At 53.3% G+C, this 25,859-nt stretch overlaps 1 protein-coding gene across 2 annotated transcripts in view; it reads left to right on the top strand.

The window, feature by feature from the left end:
* Window positions 1-10,151: 10,151 nt before the first annotated feature.
* Window positions 10,152-25,859, top strand: part of ADCY7 (adenylate cyclase 7) — a 64,221-nt gene continuing 48,513 nt past the window's right edge. Inside the window, exon 1 of one of the 2 annotated variants that reach the window (XM_087420282.1) lies at window positions 10,152-10,198. The gene's annotated coding sequence lies outside the window, so the exon portion shown is untranslated. Of the gene's footprint in view, window positions 10,199-22,865; window positions 22,979-25,859 lie in introns of those variants that run through there. The other variant, XM_087420280.1, reaches the window with a different exon arrangement.

The raw sequence follows: 25,859 nt of genomic DNA, 5'->3' as shown, positions 1-25,859 counted from the left end.
CTTTAGAAAGAGGTTGAGGGCCAGCCCCGTGGCTCAGCGGTTAAGTGCGCGCGCTCCGCTACTGGCGGCCCGGGTTCGAATCCCGGGCGTGCACCGACGCACCGCTTCTCCGGCCATGCTGAGGCCACGTCCCACATACAGCAACTAGAAAGATGTGCGACTATGACACACAACTATCTACTGGGGCTTTGGGGGAAAAAAGGAGGAGGATTGGCAATAGATGTTAGCTCAGAGCCGGTCTTCCTCAGCAAAAGGAGGAGGATTAGCACGGATGTTAGCTCAGGGCTGATCTTCCTCACAAAAAAAAAAAAAAAGGTTGAGCTGGAGTGATGGCATCACTTGGTTATTATAAACTTGAGGCATCTCCAGGATTGACTGAGAGAAATGTTAGCCATATCAATAAGCACAGATGGTAACGGGGAAATCAGGTGTTCTCTTCATTTGTGTATTTCAGCAAAAATGTCTGTTGGTATTTGCACGTGTCTTCACTTTTGCATTTTAACTTGCATCCTTGTGCTTCCACGTGCCCTTGGCTGCTTTTCTTTGCAGCAGCTTCTGTGTGGTCCGACTACAGGGAAGGCCTCCACTCAGCAGTCTGGATGAGTTTGTTAGGAATGTTGTTTTATCTTAAAGATGCTGTCGTAACAAGTGAGAGATTATGAAGTAAAACACGCTGGTCATTACCTGAATGCTGGGTGGGTGGGGAGGGAGAAGAAGGCCCAGGGGAAGAATGCTGTAAAGGCAGGAGCATGGCGAAGCTTTGGTCCTGCGTTGTGGATTAGTTAGCCTGGACTTTGTAAAAAGAGTGGGATCATTGGTAATCAGCCACATTCTTTGAGTCTGAGTTTATCTTCACCTTTCAACTTGGATTCTGTGCAGTTCGTAGCTGTTCCCTAAATCATTTCATTATGACCTGTTATATTTGGTTGCAGTTTATCATAACGTGTCACTTTGTCCCTAAACTTAATCTCTGAATTTTAAGATCCCCTCTCTGATTTTTATATATTGAAATTTTCAGGAGTAACTTTTTTTAAGTCTTTTGAAAGTCCCGTAATCCTAAAATAATTCAAAGACTTGTTACAAGTATCAGAGTCTTCACACTGTGCACGCTACTAGAAAGCACTGGCTTATCGCATAGTGTTCAAGGGGAAAGGCTGGGTGGCAGCCAGCATAGTTTCTGGGTATAAAATGTGAAGGACTATTGAGATGAACATTTTTAGTGGAATATATATAGATACATATGTTTAGAAGTTTGGTGAACCAGTGTTTGTTTTTAATAACCTTTTTATTTATTTCCTTCTTTGATTAGCATTGCCTTCTGTGTTAAGAAATGCGGACTCCTGGGAGGTGCTGGAGGTTTGAATCATCTTGAAAGCTTCCCAATCTTGTCTAGTTACTGCTGCAGAGGCACTAAGGAATTTACCAGAAAAAGAGATTTGATACAAATGATTTATGAAATCTCGACATTTCCTGAGGTCATATCACTGGGCACCAGTTATGAATACTATGAATGAATTGCACACCTGGAAGCTTTTTTTTTAGCTAACGACGATTTCTTCAAAGATGTCAATTGTTTGCCTTGAAAATTTTATAAATTTCATTTCTACACACATCTGCCCCCAGTGCTTACCGTTGGGTTTATTATTCATAATCTGCAATTCAATAAAGGCTTTGTGCTTTCATTTATCTTCAAAACCTCTGGTATGAGCCTTTATGTAAAACTCGAATGGCTACTTTTTTTTTTTAATTTATCTTCTAATTCTAAAGACAGCCCTGTTTAGACCAATGGGAGGTTTTCTTGTACATAGATAGCATTTCTGTGGATTTGCATCCTTGTTAATGCCAGCAGTGGAGTGGGAGATGCTCTAAGATGCTATTTTCCCTCCTGCCCAGGTCCTAGCCGAAGACATCCATTTGGCCTCCTCACAGCCATTGCAAGACTGGAAATTGGCTCCCTAGAATTTGGTGATTTGCAAATACCAACCCAGTTTTATCCTTTGCTTTAAAGTAACAGGTTATGCTTGGTGTGCTAAGAAACTGAGATCCTTGCCATAGGTTGGTGGAGCAACAAGTTACACAGACTGACACAATAGAGTAATGAAAATGTTTGGTTCTCCAAAGAACAGAAAGAAGCAGGATTAGTAACCGTGTACAACCGAAGCATGTTTTCAGAATTCTGCCCCCCTCAGGGAGCAGAACTGGCAGTCTTTTGGCTTGGACTGATGGTGCCTTGGACCGATGGTGCCTGCCTGGAACCGACCTGAGTGGCGGTGAAGAAAATCCTGGGTTTTATTTCTTCAAGATAATCACGAGCTGATGGAGAGTGAAGAGTAGCTCAGCAGTCTCTAGACGACTGGCTGGGAAAACCAGACTGTCCACGCCAGCCCGAGTTCTGTTCACTTACACATACACTGAAATGTTCTCTTTAAAAAAGCAAAAAAGTGTAATCCTGTTAAGTAGCATCCCAGAGGTTTCTCAAATGGTAAATTAGAGAATGAACTGAATATACAGGACAGTTTTGTCCATCTACCCAGACAGTGAATTTACTTAATTTCTCAACTAATATGTATGATGTATATTCTGTTGTGAAGAAGTATAGATAATATGTAAATATCTAGAGAAAAGGATGTAGTTCACCTTCACCCCCTAATCCCACTTAGCTCCCTAGAGCTAGCCGCTTTCATATTTGGGGGTGTATCCTTCTAGATTTGTGAAAATGTACTCACATACATCAACATATCTGCACATGTATAATCTCAGGGAGTCTCTTACCCTTTTGCGTAAGTATCATCCTGTAGCAGTCTCCAGCTCCCCTACCGTATGGCGAGTGCCTTCCATGTCAGTACACGTACCAATCAACCTCATTCCTTTTCATGATGCTGACTTTTGCTTGCAGGTAGCTTTGATAAATTAACATGGCAGATACCCCAAGGCCCTTATAAACTAACAGACCGATAAAATGTCCAGGACTTGTCAGCTTATCTTGAATAGGGATTTTATAAAGTGTTGCTATTTGTTGGCACTTTTCTTCTGTGTTTATTGAGGGGGAAAAAAAACCTCCCCCAGCTTTATCTTCTCTTAGGTGAAGTGTCATGAGTTGCTTTGAGAGTGTTTCATCCTTTGATATTTTTGCTAGGATTTAAATGTTACAAATGCAACATAGTCATCTGAAACTGCACCCTGCTACTTTGTATTTCTACTTTTAAACAGAGGTTGCCCTTGGCAAAACTGATGAAAAACCTCAGTTATGTGGATCATTTTCCGCCACCTGCCCCCTAAATCTTGACCTTTGAGCTTTAAGACCCTCCCGTAACTGCAGCAGCAACAACTAGAGCTTTCTCTAACAATAAGTTCTCTGTCTTAACGTAGAATGAATCGTATGGCAAGCAAAGAGGGAACTCAGGCGAGAAAAAGATTCCAGCTATTTGGGTCAAGAGAAAGCAGAGAGCTGCCTTGGATTTTATTGGACAAATCTGCCAGAAAAATTTGTTGGAAAAAGGGAGGATGAAAGGTAGCCGTGGAGAATTCCTGACAGTGATCTCCCTAATCCTTAGGAGCATACCGCTAGCATTTTTTGGGAGGTGTTTTCCTTTAAATCACTTTCTCAGGCTCTCATTACGTGATTGTAGAATTCTGCTGTAGTTGCCATTCATGAGCATTCAGTCAAGTCTGTTAGGAGATGTTCTATATTTACCAGGTCGGCCTAGGAATGCAACAACTCTGACTTTTAAATTGGGACCATTTTCACCTTCTAAGTAAAATGCTTTATATTTGCTTGTCTAAGAAAACCATTTAAAAACCCAAACAAACTAATCTGTGAAATAATCCATTTGGGAAATAGCATAAATTGGCATATATGGCCATGTATTTCTAAAGCAAGTAACTCTTATTTGAAAACACGGGATTAAAATGTTGTTGAAGAGAAACCCGTTAGAGATAAAAATGTCAATGTTTAATGCCAACATTGAAAGGAAAGGAAAGGAGAGGGTTGTTCAAAGTGTCAAGTGGCCTATTTAAATGGTGTATCAATTTTCGAAAGAGCTCAATTTGGGTTGCAAACCATTTTTGTACTTAAGTCACTCAGCAGGTATCTTCAGGAATGTGGCTTTGCACAAGCACTCAAAATGGTTATAAGGTGGATTACATCTTCCATCTTTGTTTTTAAAATTCAAGACAACAGTGCTTTCACATAAGTAGGCAAGACATCTCCACAAGAAGACGGAAGGTAAGGGGAAAGGCGACACAGAACAGGCTGTGGGGAGAGGTGTGCGAGGAGGCCAGGCAGGGCACAGGGAGAGGCTGGAGGGGCGCTGGGGCATGGGGCTGGGCCCTGCCAAGAAAGCAGAAAGCAAGTGGACTGGGCAGAGCAGCAGTTCTGTCATGTTTACAGCCAGATAGTTCTCAAGTTTGTCTCCCCTCCCCTCCCTCTGCTCTCTCCCTTGCCTGAGGCAGCCACTTCCAACTTCTGGTGGTTTTGCGGGGGTGGAGTGTTTACCACCTGTCTCTAAATAATATATCTAATGCCACCTCTTGATTTTTAGTTCTTGAAATGATGTGTCAACTTCCCACCATCCCTGAACTCCTGCACCCCCGCCTCCCAGTAGAGTTGTAGTGAATTTTGTTTAGCACAATATTCAGTGTTTACACTACTGTGACTGTGTAGATGCTATTCTTATCAATCGAGCTGTATAACAAAACGATTCCTTTTTCTGCACAAGTTTTTTTTGTTTTTCCTGGAGTTTTTTTAGTTTTCCATGCACTTCACTAATTTACCCTAAACTTGGCCAATATTCTAAGCCTAACCAAATGCTCAGGTGCCTCAGGTATCTTACCTCTTTCATCTTCTCAGAGAGTCTCTCCTGGAGCGTCCGACCACCGTGCCTGTGCACAAAGGTCACCCCGGTCTCTCCACCTCCACCCAGAGATTCCCTTCACTCCTCCCACGTTCCCCTCTTCCACAAACTCCTTTTGTTAGTGCACACTGCCCAGTGGCTTCCTGGGAAAGTCTGCACAGGCAGTGCGCATCTGCAAATGTCTTTCTTCATTTCTGCTCAATTGATAGTTTGGCTGAATATAGAATTCTGGGTTGGAAAATATTTATCCTTCAGCATTTGAAAGCATTGCTTCATCACTCCCAGTGTTGTTGTGAGAAAAGCTAGTTGAAACCTTTTTATTTCTCTTGGAACTTTTAGGATCTTCTCCTGGGTTCCCAATGTTCTGAAATTTCACTATTACGGAAATGAGGCGGCTCTGTTTTCGTCTATTGTCCTGGGCACTTGATGGGATGGACCCTTTCCATCTGGCACCGCATGCCCGTTAGTACTGGGAGTCTTCCTGAATTCTTAGTTTCCTCCCTCCCTTTTCTCAGGAACTCCACACTTATTCAGATGTTGGGTCTCCTGGACTGATCCTCCGGTTTTCTTCTCTCTTCTTCCCTATTCCCCATCTCTGACTTTTTATTCAACTTTATTCAACTTCCAATCCCTCTGTTGGTTTTTCATTTCTGCTATTATGTTTTTCATTTCTGAGTTCTTTTTTTTGTCCTCAGATGTTCCTTGTTAAAAACTAGTATCCTGTTGGGTTTCATGGTTACAATATTTTTTTGGAATCTCTGAAGATATTCATGATATAGTTAAGTTTTTGTCTGCCTGCCGTCTCTGTGAGTCTTTTCTCTGTTTTGTCGTCTTGGACTCTCTTTTTCATGTTAGAGGCTTTCCTCAGACCCCTGCTTTCTTCTAGTCACTAGAATGGGGGCTAACCAGCTCTCGGGATGCAGTGACTCAGTGTGGCGTCACTGTGTGCTCCCCTCAGGGTGCCCAGGCTTGGCAGCAGTGAGGAGAGGATCTCCAGGACTCAGCTGGTGGGGTTCCCCAGAGAATTCCTCCAGCATGGGGGTAAGGACTTTGCTGCCAACATCCTGGGAGCTGAGTGGAGAAGAGGGCCCGTTGCAGGGGGCATGTCTCAGCATCCCTAGAAATTCGCCTTTTAAATTCCTCTCTTTGCCCGCAGCTGGGCTTGGTGTGGCCCAATCCAGAGACTCTCTCTCTCTTTTAGCTTTTCCAGAGAAAACCCTTGAGAGTTTTGCTGGGGTAGGGAGGGGTGGTGACTCAGCTGGGTGGTGGTGGTCTGGGTTGGGGAGAGACTGGCACTCTTGACTGCTGCTTAGATTGTCAACCCACCTTCTTCCTTTTAGCTCTGCCCTGCCTCCGGAGATCCCAGGTGCTTCATTTTCTCAGTCTTCAGAGTTGACCCAGTATCACTGGGATTGAGTCTTAGTTTTCCCAACTGCTAGTTTCGGATTCAGTTTGTTGTGTCTGCTGAGTTGGTAGCAGTGATCCATGTGCTTTCCACTGTCCACGTTCATATTGCTGTTACTTCTTCTCATTTTCTCCATTCTTACGGGCCTTAAAGAAATCCTTTGAGCCAGCCCTGATGGCCTAGTGGTTAAAGTTCCACGTGCTCCACTTCCATGGCCCGGGTTTGCTTCCTGGGCATGGAACCACACCACTAGTTTGTCAGTTGCCATGCTGTGGCAGCAGCTCACATAGAAGAACTAGAAGGACTTGCAACTAGGATATACAACCATGCACTGGGGCTTTGGGGAGAAGAAAAAAAAAAGAGGAAGATTGGCAACAGATGTTAGCTCAGGGTGAATCCTTCCCAGCAAAAAAAAAAAAATCTTTTTATTGCCGTTTTGGTGGGTCTAAGGAGGCAGCAAGAGTGGATGACGGTTTCAATTCACCATCTTTTCTGGCCAGTTTTTTTTTTTTTTTTCCAGTTTTACTGAGAAATAATTGACATAGCACTCTTTAAGTATAAGGTGTACAGCATAATGATTTGATCGGGCCAGTTTTCTAACGTAAAATTGGATTGCCAGGGAGAAGAGTGCAGAAAGAATATATCCCGCACCTTGAGAATCGATTAGCTCAGGGAGCGGCAGGAAGGAGAGGACAGATTTCCAATTCTTCATATCTTTGGGTTGTTTAATTTTCTACTGTGAAGTGCATCTCTCCTTGCTAACTGAGAATTGTTAGCTGCACAGCCTGCCCACAGGTACTCACTGAGCATGGTGTCCGTGCAGAGCACCACTGGAGGAAGTGAAGGAAAGAAGGAAGCTCCTTCCTCCTCAGGGGTAAGCAACAAAGAGCACCTGCCTGGGAAGGCTGCCACTGCTCCACGTGGAGGTGTGTGGAAGAAGATGTGCCAGGACTGAAATGACAAGCACCAACCTCGGGGCACTTGCGAGCCGTCTTGCTTGGCTGTAGTTCCCGTGGCCTGCTAAAGAGCAGGCTGAAGTTTGCGGAAATAAGTCAATCACAGCTTCTGTTGTAGTGATTCATTTTAGGTGTCTGAATCTCTTCTCCCCGCACAAATGAAACAAGGCCCCTGACCAGTTGCCTACCACACAAATTCATCCAGGCAACAAACGTAGATGGTCCTCTAGTGCAGGCACCGGCTCTCCCTCCCACCGTGGACTGCCCCTGGGGCAGTTAATGAGAGACTCTTCAGGCAAACTTGCTCTGGAGTTCTTCAACACAGTGGATAATTAAAATCACAAACCCACTAGCTGTGGACATCTGGAGACCCCTCACCTGGAGAGAGACATTCAGCTGTCATCTGCAGCCCTTCAGTGTGGATTTGATTTCCTATGCAGACTTCTCCATTCCAAAGTTACTAAAATATTTTCTAAGTTTTGTTTTCAAACACAAAGATCTTTATTGTTGATTGTTGTTTTAGTACGGTGTGAGGTGGTATCTAATAGATTTTCCTTAAATGGTCGCCAAGTCACCCAACATGTATTGAATGATACATGTTGTATCATTCCCATGTATCACACCCAACATGTATTGAATGACCCAATATGTATTGAAGAAGCCATTCCTTTTCTTTCTGATTTCAGGTGCCATCCTTGTCACTAACTAAACTCGCCTGGGGTTTTTAATAAGGCGTATTCGCAGACCCCTCCCCAGGACCAGACTCTGGGAGTGGGACTCCAAACATATTTGGACACAGGTGCCTTAGAGCCTTGCCACCTGGGCTGGCCGGCGGACCAGCGGCATCGGGATCACCCGGGAGCTAGGCCCAAGCCAACATTCTTGGTGGTCACGCCAGACCTGCTGCAGCAGAAACTCAGAGTGGGGCCCAGCAGTATGTGTTCACTAGGCCTCCGGGTGCTTCCGAGGTTGGCTACAGTTGAGAATCACTGACCCAGGACTGAGCATGCAACAAGGCGATTGCCGCTGGGATGACCACAGCACAGATGGGGGGGCTGTCTTGGCAGTTAATGACGAAGCCGGATGCGAGCATTGTGTTGAACTCACTTTCTCCAGCTCTTTTTTTCCAGTCTGCTGTCAGGAGAGTTGGTCATGGGGTTGTGTAAAGATGACACACATATGACAAGGTGGGAAGTCATAGCAACCCCCCATGCACCACAAAGGGCTGAGGGGCCTCCTGCTCTGAAGAGGCCAGAAGGCAGACGGCTGAGCACGAGCCCCAGCAGGGCCATCCCATGCCTGGGGATCCACTTCACTCTCTCTACCTGGGCCGCAGGACACATCTCCTCTGGGCTGAGGCACACAATGTTCTTGAGGCCTTGGGGCAAAAAGCTGGGTTCCCACTTCCTGGGTTCTGTTGAGGGGGCAGGGCTGCAAGGAGGGGGCAGGGCACGTGCAGAAGCTGGTCGGATGAAGATGAGGTGTGCCCACCACCTTGCCCGCAGCAGTGATTCCCACTTCCTGCACAAGGAAGTCCCTGCAGTGCAGATCTTCCCCTGTGAGCCCTCAGGATGCAGCAGTGACCTCGCCAGGGTGGTGGCACAGCTCCAGCCCAGAGAGCCAAGTGCCACCATCCGGACGCCCAGAGGCTATGGGAACCAGTCTCAGAGTCAGGGAGGGCTTGCTGCAGACCACACAAGTCTCAGCTGGGACCTTCCCTTCTGCCATCTGGAATGGAAATCAGATTTTCACCTTCCAGCATTGCACCATCTGATTCCTCAGCATAGTTGCAAAGTAGGTGGCCTCTGGGCAAGGCTCTAGGCCCACTGCGGGGTCAAGACCATGACACACCAGGGTCTCCTCCCTCTAGGGTAAACTGGGTACCTGGCTCCAGGATTCCGCCATAGGGTTCCAGGTGGACCAGAGTTTCTCCAACCTGCTTGTCACAGGATCACCTGGGTGCTTGTTAAACTGCAGATACCCAGGAATCCTTCCCATGGTAGGGGCACCAAGGTTGGACCTGAGAAGTGGGCTTAACTGCTGCCCACGTGACCGCTCCCGGCAAAGTGGGAACGCTGGATTTTACAGTGGGCCTGAGTGCTCCCTGGGTAAGTGGGAAGGGAGAGACTCTTGACGTTCTGTGAGTGAAATGTCCTCCTGGTCTTGATTACCTCTTCAGTGGGTGTCCTTTGTCCCTCCCAGCAGTGACTCAGAGGAGCGCTTTCTTGCTCATCCAGCCTGGGTGCCTGGGAAACCGGATAGACTTTTTTGCTGCCAGCTCAGGGGCCCCACCCTGGGTGGTAGGCAGCAGTGCGTGGGGTCACAACCAGGTTACCACACCCACCTTCTGAGGATACCTCTTTCTTAGGCTGTCTTCCAGGTGCCAGTGAAGACGGGTCAATAAAGGCCCGACTTACACGGGTGCTGGGGGAGGCTGCCACCTCTGCACCCCCTAGGACCTGTAGGCCGGAGAGAGACTGAAGGTTTCCACCTAAGCTTCTCTCATCTTGCCCAAAGTCTATGGATCCTTCTAGAAACGGGGGCATTACTGGAAGGGGGGGAGCTGGAGTGGGAAGAGCTCAAAGAGTTTGCCAGAAAGTGTTTCCCTCTGGAGGTGGGGCACCACCTGGCGCCTCCAAACACGTGGGTGACTTTGAGAAAAACATTTTTCTTGACAGGGTTTTAGCTCCTGCTCGCGTTCCGGGGCGCTCGCCGCCGCGTCCACAGGGCGTGGGAGGCGGCGGTGGACGCGGGGTGCTGGCGCGTTCTCCACACTTCTGGGGAAGATCGAGCCGCGCGGGGGCGAGCGGCGCCCGAATGGGGGCGGGGTGGGCCCCCGCGGCCCGGGTGGGGGGGCCGGGCCGGGCCGGGCGGCCAGCGGGGGGCGCCTGCGGCCGCTCCGCCGCCCCCGCGCGCACAGCCGGGGCCCGCCCGCGGCGGCGCGGCCACTCGGCCGGCGGAGGAGGCGGCGGGCGCGGCGGCAGGTGAGCGCGGCGGGCGGGACCCGGCGGGAGGGCGGCCGGGGCCGGGGCGCGGGGGTCGGGCCCCCGCGTCGTGGGCGGCCTGCGGGGGGGCCTGGGTTCCTGCCGCGCGCCGCCCGGCCCCACCCAGGCGGAGGGGCGCTGCGGGGCCTCGGGGTGGGGGGGGACGGAGGCGGGATGCCGGCCGCCGGGCCCCCAGACCCGCGGACTGCGCCGCCCCCCTCGCACTCTCGCTCCTGCTCCTTGCGAGGTTTGGGGTGGGTCTTCTCGGACGCCCCCTCCCGCGGCCCCTGGCCCCCGCCCCTCACGCGCTGCGGGAGAGGCCCCAGTGCCCTGGCCGGAACCGGGGCCCACCCCACCTTCCCGATGACAAGACTGAGATGTGACAGAGGGGCGCGGCCCTGTGCCCCCCGGCCCCCTCACCCCGGGGCCACTCTCTTGGGAAGCCGGTTGGCTTATGACGGAGGAGAGGGGTTGGTATGTCAGCTCTCCCGGACTTGGACAAGGCAGGGGCCTCGGGGGGTCAGTATAGCCTGTTAAAAGTAAAAACAGCTCCAAGGGAGAACTCGGCTCAGTGGGGGCAAGACTAGGGGTTGGGGTTGGGAGCAATCCAACAAGAGGTGACAGTGAGCAGGACCCCTCACCAGGTAAAGGGCCGGTGTGCGGATGGGAGAGTGAGCAAGGCATCGCCCCTGACTTGGACCCAATTGGCGGAAACCGGAACTAACCTTTCACATGAAGGAGGTGGGCAAGGTGGTGCCTGAGCCTGACGGGGAAGGATGCTGGAGCCTGTCTCAGTGTGGCTTGGATGCATTCCCTCTCCCGGTTTGTATCTTGGTCTCTCTCAAAGGCCAAGAACTCATGTTCTTTCTGAGTCCCAGAGCCAAGGCTGGAAATGAGAATTTAGACCCATTACTAGAAGCAGAGCATTTAAGATGAGGACCACAGCTGCCCTGTGTGGTTGGGCTGTGCCTAGAATGGCCAGATCTGGACCAGTCTTAGGTTCGGGTCCCTCATCACTTGCCGAAGTCCCCTCAGACCTGGTCCAGGATGATGCTCCACAGAAGAATGAATGAATGAATGAATGAATTACCAACAGGACTGCAGTGGTCTCAGGGCATGAGGCGGAGGACTTGGCAGGCAGGAGCCTTGGGCTCTGAGATGAGGGAGCTCTGGCATTCAGTCGCTGCTTTCGCATGTGGGCAGGTGCCCTCGTAGGAGTGGGGAGCTTGTCCACTGTGGTCCTGGGGCTAGGGGGGCAGACCCCGTGTGGTGAGAAGGCCCCAGAGGAGGGCCAGCTGGGCCTGCGGAGCAGAGGTGGGCAGCCTCATGCATGGCGAGCTGGGTCCCCCTGTGCTGAATGTTTGAGATTGTCAGACTCTGAGTCCTCTTCTCTCATCAGCCGAACAGGCGCTTGATGCCCTGGGGCTTTCGGGAGTGGGTGCTCTTGGGCCTTTATCGAGAAGTGCAGGCAGACGTGGGGCCTGCTGGGCCCTCCCAGGGAGTCCCCCAACTTCTGAGACCAGGTGGCTTACAAAGCCCTGGCCCGTCCCTTGTATAGTTTGATCCTGTGAGTTAGGCAGGGCCGGAATGATCAGCCCCATTTACAGGTGAGAAAGCTGAGGTTGTCAAAGGTCTTACGGCGAGATAGGCCTGGAGCTGGACCTGGGGCCTGGGCCTGGTCTTCCCTTCCTGTTCTGACATGGTTCTGGTGGAGTCTGAGTCTACATCAGGGAGCCTGAGCCCCCACCCCAGCAGGCAGAGTCTCACATGGGCCCATTAAATGCCCCCCCAAGGACGAAACACATTGCCCGCACATCCACCTGCCCACCTCTCACTTCATCCTGTTCCTACTCCGTGCCTGGGGACACCCTGGGGCTTTGCTGCTGACCCCACACCTCTTGGATCCCCTTCCTCTGTAGCTGGACGCAAAGGGACTGCTGATGGGAACCTGGTGGATTATGTGACTCCATGGCTGACTCCAGCAAGGGAGCCCCGAGTGGCCTGCCTCTCCCTGGGCAGGGGGCAGAGAGACGGGCTAGGCGTGGTCCCTGCCCTCGTGAGCCCGCTGGCCAATAGGGGACACAAAGTAGTTGTACCTTGACCCCGAGCACTTCTGTAGAGAGAGGCTCACACAGCAGGCAGGCCAGCCTGTACGCTGGGCACCAGAGAAGGACGCATGGGGAGGGGTCTTCATTGGAGTATCTTTGGGGACTTTGTTGATAGATAATTTTCTTATTTAGTCATGCTTTCTGTGTTTTCAAAATTGTCTACGATGAGGAAGAAAAGCAAAACTTTATTCTTTTTTTGTTCTGGAAAAGTTTCAAGAGAAGTTCTGCAGCTTCTGACATTTGGAATTGTGTTTGTAGGTGAGGTCTGGAGGCTGATGTAAACTTCTGAATTTAATAGAGTATCCAAAGGGAATGTCCAAAGATTTTGAGATATTTCAGCACAAAGTAGCCTCAAAACCTAATAGAATGGCCTGGAGGCCATTAGGAGATGACTCCTAACTGGTCTGTTGCAGAGCTTCTCGTTGGTGGTGTTGCTCTCCCCCTGCGCGTCTGCTGGTACCCGTGGCTCAGGACCAGCTGTTGGAGAGCTGTCTGATGGCGGCTGGCCAGAGGGTGGACGGGAGCCAGGGGTGATGGTGGCCCCTCTCAGGAGGGACACCCGGCGGGGGGTGATGGCGTCAAGGTTGGCAGCAGCCTCTAGGCCCTGAGCTACCCCCGTTTGGGAACCAAAGAGCGTGGTTTTCTAAGCTCGTGCTGCCTGCTGGGTTGGAATTGGCAGTAGGTCTCCGGGCCCCTAGAGGGGGCTCCCCTCTCCCTGTGGGAACTCCATGCCCACCTCCCAGCCCTTGCCCTTGCTGTTCCTTCTTGTGAACCCTTCCCTCCAGTGCGACCCGGTCATGTGTCTTAGAAAGTGCTCAGCCCCTCTTGGACAGCTGACCTCACGGGCCCCTTCAGTGCTGGACGTGGCCTGGGGGCCCTTCCGACTTCAGGCTCTGTCGGGAGTGTTGGCCTTCCTCTGCTTTTTGGGCATTGGTGTTTGAGCCTGGACTGTCACGTTAAGAGGGGAGAAAGAAAGGCAGGGACCGTGGTCGCCCCCAGGCCTCCGCTGCCCTTGCTGCCCCCCAGCTTGTATAGAGGGGGCTAATGGGGCCCCGCAGGGTGAGGTGGTGGGCATTGGACAGGGGCCATTGGCAGGTGTGGGGAGCTGGCGGCAGAAGGCCCAGCCCAGCCAGCGTGTCCACACGAGGAGGCCACTCGTTCAGTTAATGACCACCTGCTGAGAGAGGTGGCTGTAAGCAGCCGTCCAGCTGTGTGCAGAGGGAGCCGCTGTTTTCAGTTATTAACAACAAAGGCTGTTATTTGCAAGCTTCCGCCTGGAGGACAAGAACACGGTCTGGAGGGAACCCTCCGGGCTTGAGTCCCAGCTCAGCATTTCCTCGCTGTGTGACTTTGGGCTGGTGCTTCAACCTCTCTGAGCTTCAGTTTCTCATCTATACAATAGAGACAATAAGAATACTTATCTCAAAGGCTAAGGAATGGTTCCAGATTAAAGGAGACCGCAGAGACATGATAACCAAATGCAGTATGTGAACCTAGGCCAAAAAAAATTGCATAAAGCACATTATTGGGACAGTTGATGAAACTGGATGTGGACTGTAGATTAAAGTATTGTGTCGAGATGAAATGACCTGATAACTATTTATATGGGTCCTTGTTCTTAGGAAATAAACACTGAAGCATTCAGGGGGCAGAGGGACGCAGTGTGAGCAGCCCACGCTCGACTGTTGAAGAGAAACAGACATACAGACAGATAACAAAGAGGCAAAGTGGTGCAGATGGGCAAGTCTGGATGAAATGCATAGAGTTCTTTGTACTTTTCTTGTATCTTTTCTGAAAGTTTGAAATTGTTTCAAAACACAAGGTTCAGAAAAAAGCCTATCTAATGGTATGAATGAAATGACATTAATTCATGTCACTTAGAACAGTGCCTGGCACTCAGTGAACACCAGCTATTATTGTTACTGTTGCTTTCTATTATCATAAGTATGGGCAAAGTGTGTCTTATGTCACTGTCACAATAACCTGTGTTATTTTTCTACTTTACAGATGACACAGTTGAAGCCCAGAGAGGTTTACTGGTTTGCTCAGGGCCACACAGCAGTGAGTCTGAGCACTGATAGGAGAGCTGCTTAAAATTTATTTTTGATTAATTGCCAACATCTGAAAACAGTGAGATTTTACACGAAACCCCAGGTTTATGGTTTCCTTTGCTGACTCAGAAGGCTTACAGCGCTGGCCGCGTTCTAGCCTGGCAGCTACTGGCCAAAGCTCTGTGGCAGCTCTTCTTTACGCAGGGCGTGGGCCTCCAGTGTGCCCCAGTCCCCTCCTGGCCAGCCAGCCTCAGTGGGTGATGTCCTGTCTGGCCTCTGTGGGCCCTAAGTGTGCTGTCCTGGGGAAGTGCCATGCCACGCCTGATCCCAGGGTGCCAGACCCCAAGGCTTGCGTGCTTCCTGTCCCCCTGCATGATGCCCGTCTGGTCTCTGCCCTCGCCCACCTGCTCCTCCATCCAGAGGAGGCTGCAGTGCACCTCCTTCGCTCAGCCTGTCCCTGAGCACCTGCTGTGTGTGTGTGTGGCTGCAGGGAGGAGGCAGAGGAACCTGAAGCTTCGTGGCTGCAGCCTGCCGTGTCCTGTCGTACTCCCAGTCCTCCCTCATTCCCCCCTGCAGCTGTAAGCCCTGCGCCTGGCTCTTCAGCAGGGGTGCGGGAGGGTTGGCTGACCACCCAGGAGGAGGGCGTGGGAGGCACTGGCACAGGGGCCCCCAGGCTGCAATCTTCATCTTGCTTTGGAGTATGTAGGTGGGCGGTCCTTTCTCCCCTCTGAGTCTCTGGTTCTTCCTCTGTAAAATGGGGACGTAGCCTTCCTGGAGAGTGGTCAGAAGGATAGAGGGGCTGGTGAGTGGGCCTCGAGCAGGGCGGAGCTCTGCATCTGTGGCCGTGAGGGCTGCTTCGTCCCAGGGCTTGGGGTGAAATGAGATGCCCCTCGTTCCCCACCAGCCTGGTGCAGGGTCAGTAGGTGCCCGAGTGGTGAAGGAATGGCCGAAGGCGGGGGTGGGCGTGCCTGTCTATGGGATGGGGGAAGGCAGGGCTGGGCAGGCGTTGTTCATGTGGCTTTGTAGGTGAGCCTTATAGTCCCCATCTCACAGAGGGGGAACAGGCTCCGTGAGGATGGTGGGAAGAGCTCGACTTGGTGAGTTTGGTGTACGACAGATGGGGAAACGGAGGCTCAGAGAGGCGAGGGGACCCTCAGGGGTCCCACAGCCAGGTAGCTTCTGCCTCCGGGGCCAAGGCTCCGGGAGGAGAAAAAGTCAGCTCATTCCTTATTTTTAAATGGCTTTAATTTTGTGTTAATCACAGAAATAATTCACATTTATTATAGAAAAACCAGGAAACATAAGCAATAAAATGGGGAAAAAAACTAGAATCTGTACTCTTTTTTTTTTTAATAATTTTATTTATTTTTCCCCCAAAGCGCCAGTAGATAGTTGTATGTCATAGCTGCACGTCCTTCTAGTTGCTGTATATGGGACGCGACCTCAGCGTGGCCGGAGAAGCGGTGCGTCGGTGCGCGCCCGGGATCCGAACTCGGGCCACCAGCAGCGGAGCGCGCGCACTTAACCGCTAAGCCACAGGGCCAGCCCCAGAATCTGTACTCTTGAAGTAACCTATTAACATACTGGGTTCCAGTGACTTCCAGATGACTATCTTTTTTATTTATTTATTTATTTTTTATTTTTTTTTCTCCCAAAGCCCCAGTAGATAGTTGTATGTCATAGTTGCACAGCCTTCTCGTTGCTGTATGTGGGACGCGGCCTCAGCATGGCCGGAGAAGCGGTGCATCAGTGCGCGCCCGGTGCATCAGTGCTCGCCCGGGATCCGAACCCGGGCCGCCAGCAGCGGAGCGCGCGCACTTAACCGCTAAGCCACAGGGCCAGCCCCAGAATCTGTACTCTTGAAGTAACCTATTAACATACTGGGTTCCAGTGACTTCCAGATGACTATCTTTTTTATTTATTTATTTATTTTTTATTTTTTTTTCTCCCAAAGCCCCAGTGGATAGTTGTGTGTCATAGTTGCACAGCCTTCTCGTTGCTGTATGTGGGACGCGGCCTCAGCATGGCCGGAGAAGCGGTGCATCAGTGCGCGCCCGGTGCATCAGTGCTCGCCCGGGATCCGAACCCGGGCCGCCAGCAGCGGAGTGTGCGCACTTAACCGCTAAGCCACGGGGCCGGCCCCTCTTTCTTTCTTTTTTTTTTTTTTTTAAACATATGACAAGAAAAAGAAGCTGAGCATCACAGCTTTCCTTGTTGTGGTCTAGGGAAAGTCCTGTGTGTGCAGCTTGCCCCCGGGCTTTGTGAGTGGAGCTGTCGGGTTCCCAGGCACAGGCTCGCCCAGCGCGTGGTGCACGAGCAGCCCTGGTGCGTTTTCTCTGTCCCCTCTCGCTGGACATGTAGGTTGTTTGCAGTTTTCTGCAGCTAGAGCGCTGCATGGGGGAGCCGGGAGCCCAGTCTTCGTGTGCACTGGGGATTGTTCCTGTAGGGTGAATTAAGATGCGCCCACTTCTCAATGTGTGGTGCCCGCAGACTGGATGCGGGTTTGCGGTGGGGCGCGTCTGGGGTGTGGAGGTCCTGGGCGCCGAGAGCTCTCCGCTCCCCGACAAACTGCTTTGCGGTCAGAGGATGAGACGGGGAGGGGCTCCCACCAGAGGGCTTTGCCAGGAGAGGGGTTAAGATGCCGCCGTCCAGGCTGGTACTGGAAGCCGTTAAGCTCCTGTGAGGGAGGCGGCAGAGGAGGCGGAGGAGGAGGTGGCCTCTGCCCCATGCTGGTAGGCGATGGCGGGCCCCGGGCCCCGGAGCCCTGTGGCCTCCCGAGCTTCCTGCACAGGGCCCTGGAGTCGTCTTTGCCCATCCATGCTATGCTCGAGGCTCCGTGTGCAGGTTGGGAGCGCGCCCTGCGGGGTTTGGCTGTGGGGTGGGCTTCCAGCTGGGAGGAGGGTCGAGGCCGGTTCTGTCTTACCAGCTCTGAGACCTCAGGTGAGTCGCCTTCCCTCTCGGGCCGCACATTCCTCATCTGTCCCTTCCTTGCCTCAAAAGAGACAGCAGATGCCAGAGCTCTTACAGTGACAATGGGTCAACATTTCATTGTGGAAAAAGGGAACATACACAGAGGAGGACAGAATAGCATGATCCCCCCCAGCCCACATCCCTCCCTTAGCCACCACAGCTAACAGCTCTATCCTTTCAGTGTTCAAATTTCCAATTGTTTCATAAACATCAACATAAATATATATATATTTTGTTCTTTTTCTTTTTTTTTCAGATTTTTTTTATTGTGAAATTTTTGTTGTACATTGTTGTTTATCAGTCACTATATAAGTGCATCCCTCTACGCCAAATATATATTTCTTTTAGTTTTTAAAAATCAGGATCCGAATGAAGTCTGCATAATGAGATTGCGTGATGTATTTCTCACGTCTCCTTTCGTCTGTAGGATTGGTATTCCTTCTCTTGTGCCATGTTTTTTTTGACTCTGGGTCCCTTTCCCTATAGTAGAGCCTCCTATAATGGGTGACGCTTTCCTTATCCCCTGAACCTCGTAGAAATTGGTAGTTGTATCTGGAGGCTTGGTCTTGGTCGGTTTTGATTTTTTTCGCACAAGAGCGCATTGGAGATGGGGTTGCAAACTTCTCCTGGGGCGCTCGCCTTGTCTGGTGGACTGTCTTGTAATGCTCGCAGCCATTGATTTTCAATGGCTTTAAGGTGGTAGTATTTTTAATTATCATACAAAGCTTCCATTTTCGCCTAGTTACAAGTGGGGCTGAGTTTGGCGCTGGGTGGAGAACTTCCTGTCTCAGGCCTTTGTTTTTCCTTATTTCTCCTTTTTCTTCATAGTAGTTGCTTTACTAGCTATCTGTTGATTATGTGGGGAGTGTATTCTCGTTAGAGAAAATTGGAAAACAGACATAAACGAGGAGACAAATATGAAGTTAAAACTGTGCTAAATTCTATCACTTAGTGATAACTCCTAAGATTTGGATTATGTTTTTCTCGATTTTCTTGTGTGCGAAAAAATATACGCACATCTGTGATATTGTTAAATGAAAAAGAGATGGCACTGCGCGTGCTGTTCTGGGGGCTGCGAGTTTCACGCTGTGGCATCTCCCCATCCCAGGCTCTGTAGCGAGGGGCGTGGGCGTCTCCCTGCCCCTCCGTGGTTCGCACCGGGCGGGGTGTGGGGAAGGACAGGCGGCTGCTGGCGTGGCCCAGCTGCCAAGTTTCTCAAAGGAAATCAGGACTTTTGGTTGGCAGGGGAGTTGCTTTCACATCTGTTCTTTTAGGATTTTCTGCTGTGACTCAACATACTGTGACCCTGGCTGCCCCTTTCCTTCTCCAAAACCCTGTCGCCCAGGCCTGGCAGAGGCTGGGGCCGTGGGGGTCGTGGGAGCCAGCCCCCTGCCCTCCCGCGGGCTGTACCACCACCATGATGTCGCGTTGTTCTGGCATTGGAACTGGGACAAGCAGCAGCAATTTCGATTTCCACCCAGGAGGGGCAGTGGCCAAGGGGGACTGGGTTTGATAGCAAAGATACTGTTTACTCAGCACATGTGTTTATTTGGAGTGGCTTTGAGGCTCACCCCAAGTCACCCCTTAGGACCAGCACTGATCAGGAGTGAGAAGGCCCCGGTTCTGTCCTATGGCCTGTAACCCATTGCACGACCTCAGTCAGCCCCTTCCCCTCTGGAAACCCGGTTTCCTGCCTGTTGTGTGAAGAGGTCAGCCGGAGCATCTCCGTGTGTTCCCCGCCTGGGAAAGGAGAGGATCCGAGTACCTCCCCGAGCCACAGCCCGGGGGAGATGAAGGCAGGGGGGCCGGAGGTGAGTGGATGCATAGCAATGCAGCCCCGCAGCATGAAAAATCAGTCTGGGAGGAGGGTGAGTGACGGGACCGCAGGCTGTGCCTGCCCAAGCGAGGCTCCCTCTGCCGGGCTCTCACTTCAGCTCTCCCGGCTCAGTGTGAAAGAGCTGGGGGCCAGGATGAGGGGGGCAGCCTGCTCTGTCCTCCCAGGTGGGGTGAGCGCCAGGGGGACTCAGCACTGCTGCCTGTGCCGAGTGGTTGCTCTGTTTCTGCTGAGTTCTTAGTGGGAGAATCGGGGTGCAGACCAATTTGGCAGAAATGTCCTGAGGGCCTCTTGAGTGCCTGGTGCTGGGGAGAGGTGGGTCTGGTGGAAGAGAAAAGGTGACCCTTGGTCACTCCCGAGCAGGCAGGGGTGCTCCAGCGATGGTGAGTGGGTCCAGTCTCTAGTGGGGCTGAAGGATCTGCTTCCAAGGTGGCTCAGGCCCATGGGTGGCCAGTTGGTGCTGGCTGTTCGCAGGAGGCCCTGGCTCCTCATGACAGGGATCTGGCCGCAGGGCTGCTGGAGGGTGCTCACCACCTGGTGGCTGGCTTCTCCTGACTGACCCAGGAGGGAGCATGGTGGAATCCTCGATGTCCTTCATAACTTCAGAAGTCATACATGATGACTTCTGCAGGATTTTGTTGGTCACCCAGGTAGTGTGGGAGGAGACTGTATGAGGGCGCGAACACCAGGAGGCAAGGGTCGTTGGAGGCCATCTTGGAGGCTGATGACCACAGTGGCAGAGGTGGCCCAGCAGCTCCCAGCTCCCAGCAGGCAGGGCCCGCGCACACAGGCTAACGTGCCCTGTGATCACCTTTTGCCCCATAGTGCCAACGAAATTCCCAGATTTGCATCTCATTGGGCCAGTTTGAGTCACATGCCCATTCCTCAATGGATGCTGATCATGAGCCCACCCCAGAGGGCTAGTTCTCCACAGGAACAGGGAGCCGTTACCAGAGTGTACATGGATGCTGCAGAAGACGGGTAACACCATATATCCTCTCTGGAGAGGCCTGTGGCACTGTGGCCCAGAGGAGGTGATGACGGGGCATTGGGAAAGGCTTCCTAGAAGTGGTGGCATTTGTAGTTGTCTTGGCAGGATGAGTAGCAATGGCAGGGTGACCATTCCAGGTCGCAGAAAGGCCTGAGCCAAGGCGTGAGGAGTGGGGCAGCTGGAGAGTGGGGCAGGGAGATTAGGAGGGAAGGATGAGTGACCAGGTGTGGGGGTGGGGAGGAGGACCAGCACGTGACTCAGGAGGCCCGCGAAGCCATGGAAGGTCTTTGGCCAGGCCGAGTGTGCGCTGGAGCCAGGGCCTGGGGCCTGGCACTGAGAGCACCATCCGCCTGGCCCCCTCGTCTGCCGGCTCTAACTGAGCTGCTCCTCTGTGCCTCACACGCTTCTCACTGGACCCTCCCAGCCTCCCAGGGATTGGGTGATGTCCTCACTTTACACATGGGCTCCCTGGGCTGCAAGGTCATGTCACTTGGTCAGGGTCACTTGATGGGGGCTCTGCCTGCAGAGCTCTGAAGCCCCTTCATCCACTGGGACGAGGGGCTGGGTTGGGATGAGTCACCGGCCTGGGTGAGCAGACTCCTCTCAGGGCTCCCCTGGGGCGTGGGGAGCCGGTGACTGTGGCACAGATGGTCATCTCCCTGCCCACACCCCCTCCCAGAAGCCTGCCTGGAGTTGGAAACACTGGGGAGCTGTAGGGTTTCTTCCCAAGGGGGACGGCTCGACATCTGGGTTTGTAGAACGGGCCAAGCTGTTTGCTCAGCACTCCGTGTTATTTGTCCCTTGGCTGACTGACAACGCTGCCTGCCTTGTTTTTGCTGCAGTTTTCCTCCTTCTTGCCCACTATTTCACGGCCTCACCACACTCTGTGACCTGTGGCTCCCAGGCACGAGTCAGGGATTGGTCAGGCTCTCTCCTCGGCCTGGGACACCTCGGCTTGGGCCCCTCCTCCAGGGAGGCCCTGAACCTTCTCCAGGTCGGTGAGGGCTCTCTCCCCTGAGCTCCAGACCGTGGATCTCACCTTCATGGATGCTTCTCCCAGATTTCCGGGCCATGCCTTCGGTGGGCGTGTCTTATCCTGGGAGCTTGCATGACACGGGCTGTGTCCAAGTGCCGTGTGTGTCCCCAGCCCCTGAGAGGGGTCCTGCCCACAGGGAGGAGGCCGGCTGTTCTGAGTGGGACAGGAAAGGGCAAGGGCTGTGCTGTGTACCCTGGCACCTTGAGCAAGCGGAAACCAGTCTTCCCCGTCTGAGGCCGAGGAAGCCTGAGGCTGCCCGTCCTTTGGGGGAGTTTGCCCTGCAGGTTTGGGAGCGCTGAGTGCCAGGGCTTGGAGACCTCGGGTGAGGGCGCCCTGCTGAGGAGGGCACGGTGGGATGTGGAGCAGCCTGGCCCCAGGGAAGCCTTCCTTGCTCCGGGAGGGTCATGGCACGAGTGGTTGAGAGCACGGATTGTAGAGTCAGAGACCTGAGTTTGAATCCTGACTCTGCCTTTTCTTAGCTGTGTGTGCTTGGGCAAGTGAGTGGCCTCTCTGAGCCTCAGTTTCCTCTTCTATGGAAGGGGGATAATAGCAAGACCCTCCTCATGGGGCGGATGGGGAATCACATGAGGCTGTGTGCCTGCACACGATCAGTGTCTGGATGCCGATCACAGGGCACGTTAGCCTGTGTGCACAGGCCCTGCCTGCTGGGACTTCGAGGTCGGGGTGGGGGTCAGGGGTGCAGCAGGTCAGCAGGTCAGCGTCTGACCACTGCCTCCTCTGAGGAAAGAGCTGGAAGGGAGGCCTGGGGCAGCAGGAGTGTCAGCTGAGAACATCAGGCTCTGCCCCCCTCTTTGTTACCAAACAGTAGGGTTTACTGTCAGGATAAAAGATAGGAAGTGATCCCAGGATCCCATGTCACATGCTCAGAAGGGCTCCCTGGGGACCAGGGGGTGTGTTCCCCCTCTGTCTTGGGAGGTCTCCACTCCCTGTTTCCCAGCCTTTCCTAGTCTGCTCCTCACCAGGGAGCACCCCAGGAGCTCGGTGGGGAAACTGAGGCCTGGCAAAGCAGAAGAGGCTCTGGGGTTTGATTCCTGGCCTCCTGGGGCCAGGGCTGCCGAAGTTCTCGGGGGCTCGGGCTGTTGGGAATAGAAACTGCAAGCATGGGCCTGGGCCCCCCACTCTGGCCTGGCTGCAGCGTTGGGGCAGCTGTGAACTGGAGAGGCACCGGGCTAGACTGGAGACCTTTGACCTCAGATCATCCCCCCTCACAGATGGACGGGGCGGCCTCACGACGTGGGTGGGAAGACAGGCTCGGGGCCTGTGTGTGTGTGGCAGAGCCAGGGTGAGACTCCGTGCCAGGCTGCTCTTGCTTCTAATTGCTCATTAAGGATGCATTTACTGCCTACATCCAGCAGTCATCTGGGGCTTCTGATGCAGATTTTTGGTCTTTGTTTCATTTTTACTTTTCGAAAATTGTTGCAGTTTAAAGCTTCCAATTTCCATGAAGTCACTGGAGCTAGGAGCCTGGCCTGACAGCCCCCTCCACTTCTTTTGAGGGCTCTGCTGCGGCTGGGAGAGGGGGCCCCGCCTGCGCACCCTGAGTGGCGCTGAGCTGAGGTTCAGCGTTAGACTTTCTGCTGCTGCCACTGCTGCCGGGGCAGGAAGTTGTGGGTCCCAGATGTGACTCACTCTCGTTAGGTAGCCGGTGGAAGGAACCTTCACATGTGTGAGCCTGAACGCTGGCCGAGGAGGGACTGGCGCGGGCTGGGCCACCTCCAAGCCGGCTCAGACCCTGGCCTGGCTGCCAAGGGGCCCTGGAGGAGAGCCAGGTAAAGCAGGGGGTGGGGATGTGGCGCCATCTGTCCTGGTGGCCTGGGCCTGAGGGGACGGCTGGGCAGACCCCCCACGAGGCCCGCCTGGCCTGGGAGTGGATGGACGGTCTGGGCTGGAGGTGGGGGAGGCTCTCGGAGCCTCCTGGGCAGACAGCTGGGTGAGGCAGCTCCTGGAGTAAGGACCAGAGACAGCTTGTCACTGGAGTTTCCCAGCCAGACAAGAGGTTCTGTCATCACTGTGGTGGTGTTCACCTGGCTTGTTCCACCTAGAATTCCACGAACCACAGACTCAAGTGTCCACTTCTTTTCAAGGTTGTAATTTTACAAGTACACTTTACTTTTCTCAATGAAAGTAAAAATTAGCGAGGGAAGGACAGTTGAACTTATTTTGTTAGATTAAAAAAATAAATAAACAGGGGCTGCCGCAGCAGAGCGCATGCGGCCCAGGGTTCACAGGTTCGGATCCCGGGCGCGCACCGACGCACCACTTGTCAAGCCATGCTGTGGCGGCATCCCATATAAAGCAGAGGAGGAGGGGCACGGATGTTGGCCCAGGGCCAGTCTTCCTCAGCAAAAAGAGGAGGATTGCCATCGGATGTTGGCTCAGGGCTGGTCTTCCTCACAAAAAAAAAATAAAATAAAATAAACAAAACCAAACTCTGCAAGTGATACACGCCCAAGAGGGAGATAGAAAACCGAGAAGCCTTAAGAAAATGGAATAGTCTCCCTTTCCCTCCAGCCCCTCCTGACGCCAGGCCCCAGGGATCAATGTGGACCATCGGGAATGGGTCCTTCTGGATCTTTCTGCACACTCATCCAAACACACGTACACAGACACAGGGCGACGCAGGTACCCCTTTGCATGTCACCACATGGGGTTCAGGAGAGCTGGCACTGGGGGCTCCCTCCGTGGCCAGCCCTTGGGGAAGGGGAGAAGGTGGGACGAGGGAAGCAGAGGGCAGGGCCAGGCCTCTGAGCGAGAGGGCCCCTGGCCCAAGGCCTGCACGCGGGGCCGGAGTGCGGGCCGTCTCTGCCTGCAATGCTGTGTGACCGTGGGCCGTCACTCGCTCTCTGGGCCACAGACGTGCAGGTGGACGACGTGAGGGGTGACTAGACGGCGTTTCTCAGTGGGGCCTGCTCCACCAGGGCCCTCAGATGGTTTTAGCCTGTCTGTGGGTAAACGTGTTTAAAATTTGTTAGGTGCTTACTTTAATGTCTTAGAAAAACAAATGTGTGAATAAGACCTTGAATCTGTGACTCGGTGAGTGTATTTTTGCCTGGGACAAGGCTACAGAAGATACTGAGAGGGAAGGCGGGTAGACGAGAGGAAGTGTCGGGTGCCGGGCTCCGCAGGAAGTGCAGGCGACTGCGGAGGTGGCGGCCCGGGAGCCCTGCTCTCTGTGCCCTTCGTTTCTGACCGGGCGGCGGGCTCCCCACCTCCCCATGGGCCCTGGGCGCTCGGGGCTTTCCTGGGGCTCCTGGTGGGAGGGGCGGGTGTGGAGGAGGGAGCCTCTCGGATTGTTCCCGCCTCTTGGCCCTCGGAAGGGAGGTGTGAACTTGGTGGAGGAAGAGTCTCCAGTGGTATTTGATTGAAAAGAAGTGGCTGTCAGCGGAGGCCGTTTTCCGGGGCTGCAGGTGGGGGTGGGCCTGGGGAGAGGGAGTCTTCCTGTGGGCCTGCGGGAGTGGGGGTTGGTGCAGTGAGGGCCGAGGCAGCGAGCGGTCGGATGGGGCAGGAGTGGGGCCTCCAAACAGGCCAAAGGTGCTTTTCAAGAGGAGACAAAGGTCCAACTTGATGTTGCTTTGAGGATGTGCACCCCCCTTTACAGTTTGTAACTATTGGTTTAACCCATTCCCTGCCTCTCGCACCGCCTTGTGTGGTAGGTGTCATCTGTCTCCAGTTTACAGAGGAGAAGACAGAGGCCCCATGGGGCACTGTCTTGTCCTGGGTCACACAGCGAGTCGGTCCCCAGAGGCGTCCACCAGCACGCGCTGCCTCTCCTGGAAAGCTGCCACGTTGAGGTCTGAGTTGGGGTCAGGACCCTGTGCCTCGTCTTTGGAGAGGCTGGGTGGGGCACAGCTGAACAGGGGCTCTGGGTGGCTTTGGAGGGTTGGGGGGTGGCCGTCACTCGTGGAGTGAGGAATCAGGTTCCTCTGAGGGAGCCCCGCGCGCCTGGCCTGACCCCTTGCCTGCGCCCGCTGCGGGGTGGCTGGGGCTGAGTCGGGCTCTCGCCCTGGTGGGCCGTGCGTTCTTGGACGTGTGCTTGCGTGCTGCCTCAGCCGGGAGGCGGATGATCCGGCCCTTTGGGTGTTCCGTGTCTTGCTGCCCCACCATTACTAGGGTCATCAGGAGGTGGCTGGTGGCCCGTCCCGGTGCTGTGCCTCTCTTCCCTCCTCTTGTCCTGGAGGAAGAGGGTCTGGGGCACATTCACTGAGCTGATGGCAGCTTTCCATCTCCCATTGCCCAGGTGGAGAGCAATGCCTAACCTGGCTGGGAGAGTTCTGGGGCCTCTGAGGAAGTGGGCAGAGTGGGTCACACTGAACGCCTGAGTCGGGGCGGCCGATTCCAGCCTTTCGTGCGGTCAGGTCTCAGGGATGGGAGGGAAGTGCTGATGGTGATTTTTAAAAAGACCTATGTAGCCAAGAGCTGGGAGTTACTTTGGCTCAGTGAATGAGGCCACCACATCTGAACACCAGCCAGAGAAGCAGGGGTCTTCTGGAGGTCATCGGGTCCAGCCCCCTGCCTCTGGGCAGAGCCTGATGATGCTCTGGTGGTGGCCTGGGTTCAAGCCCCACTCTGCCTTCTCCTAGCAGTGTGTGAGATGAGCAATGGATGGACCCAGTTTCTTGCCTCTGTAAAATGGGTTGCTCGTGGTCCCCA

The sequence above is a fragment of the Ceratotherium simum genome, chromosome 30 (assembly GCF_057802395.1).
Source record: "Ceratotherium simum simum isolate JZ-2026a chromosome 30, ASM5780239v1, whole genome shotgun sequence".
In the NCBI taxonomy this organism is placed as follows: domain Eukaryota; kingdom Metazoa; phylum Chordata; class Mammalia; order Perissodactyla; family Rhinocerotidae; genus Ceratotherium; species Ceratotherium simum.
The sequence above is the reverse complement of the archived record's forward strand: the minus strand, read 5'-3'. Positions and strand labels throughout refer to the sequence as shown.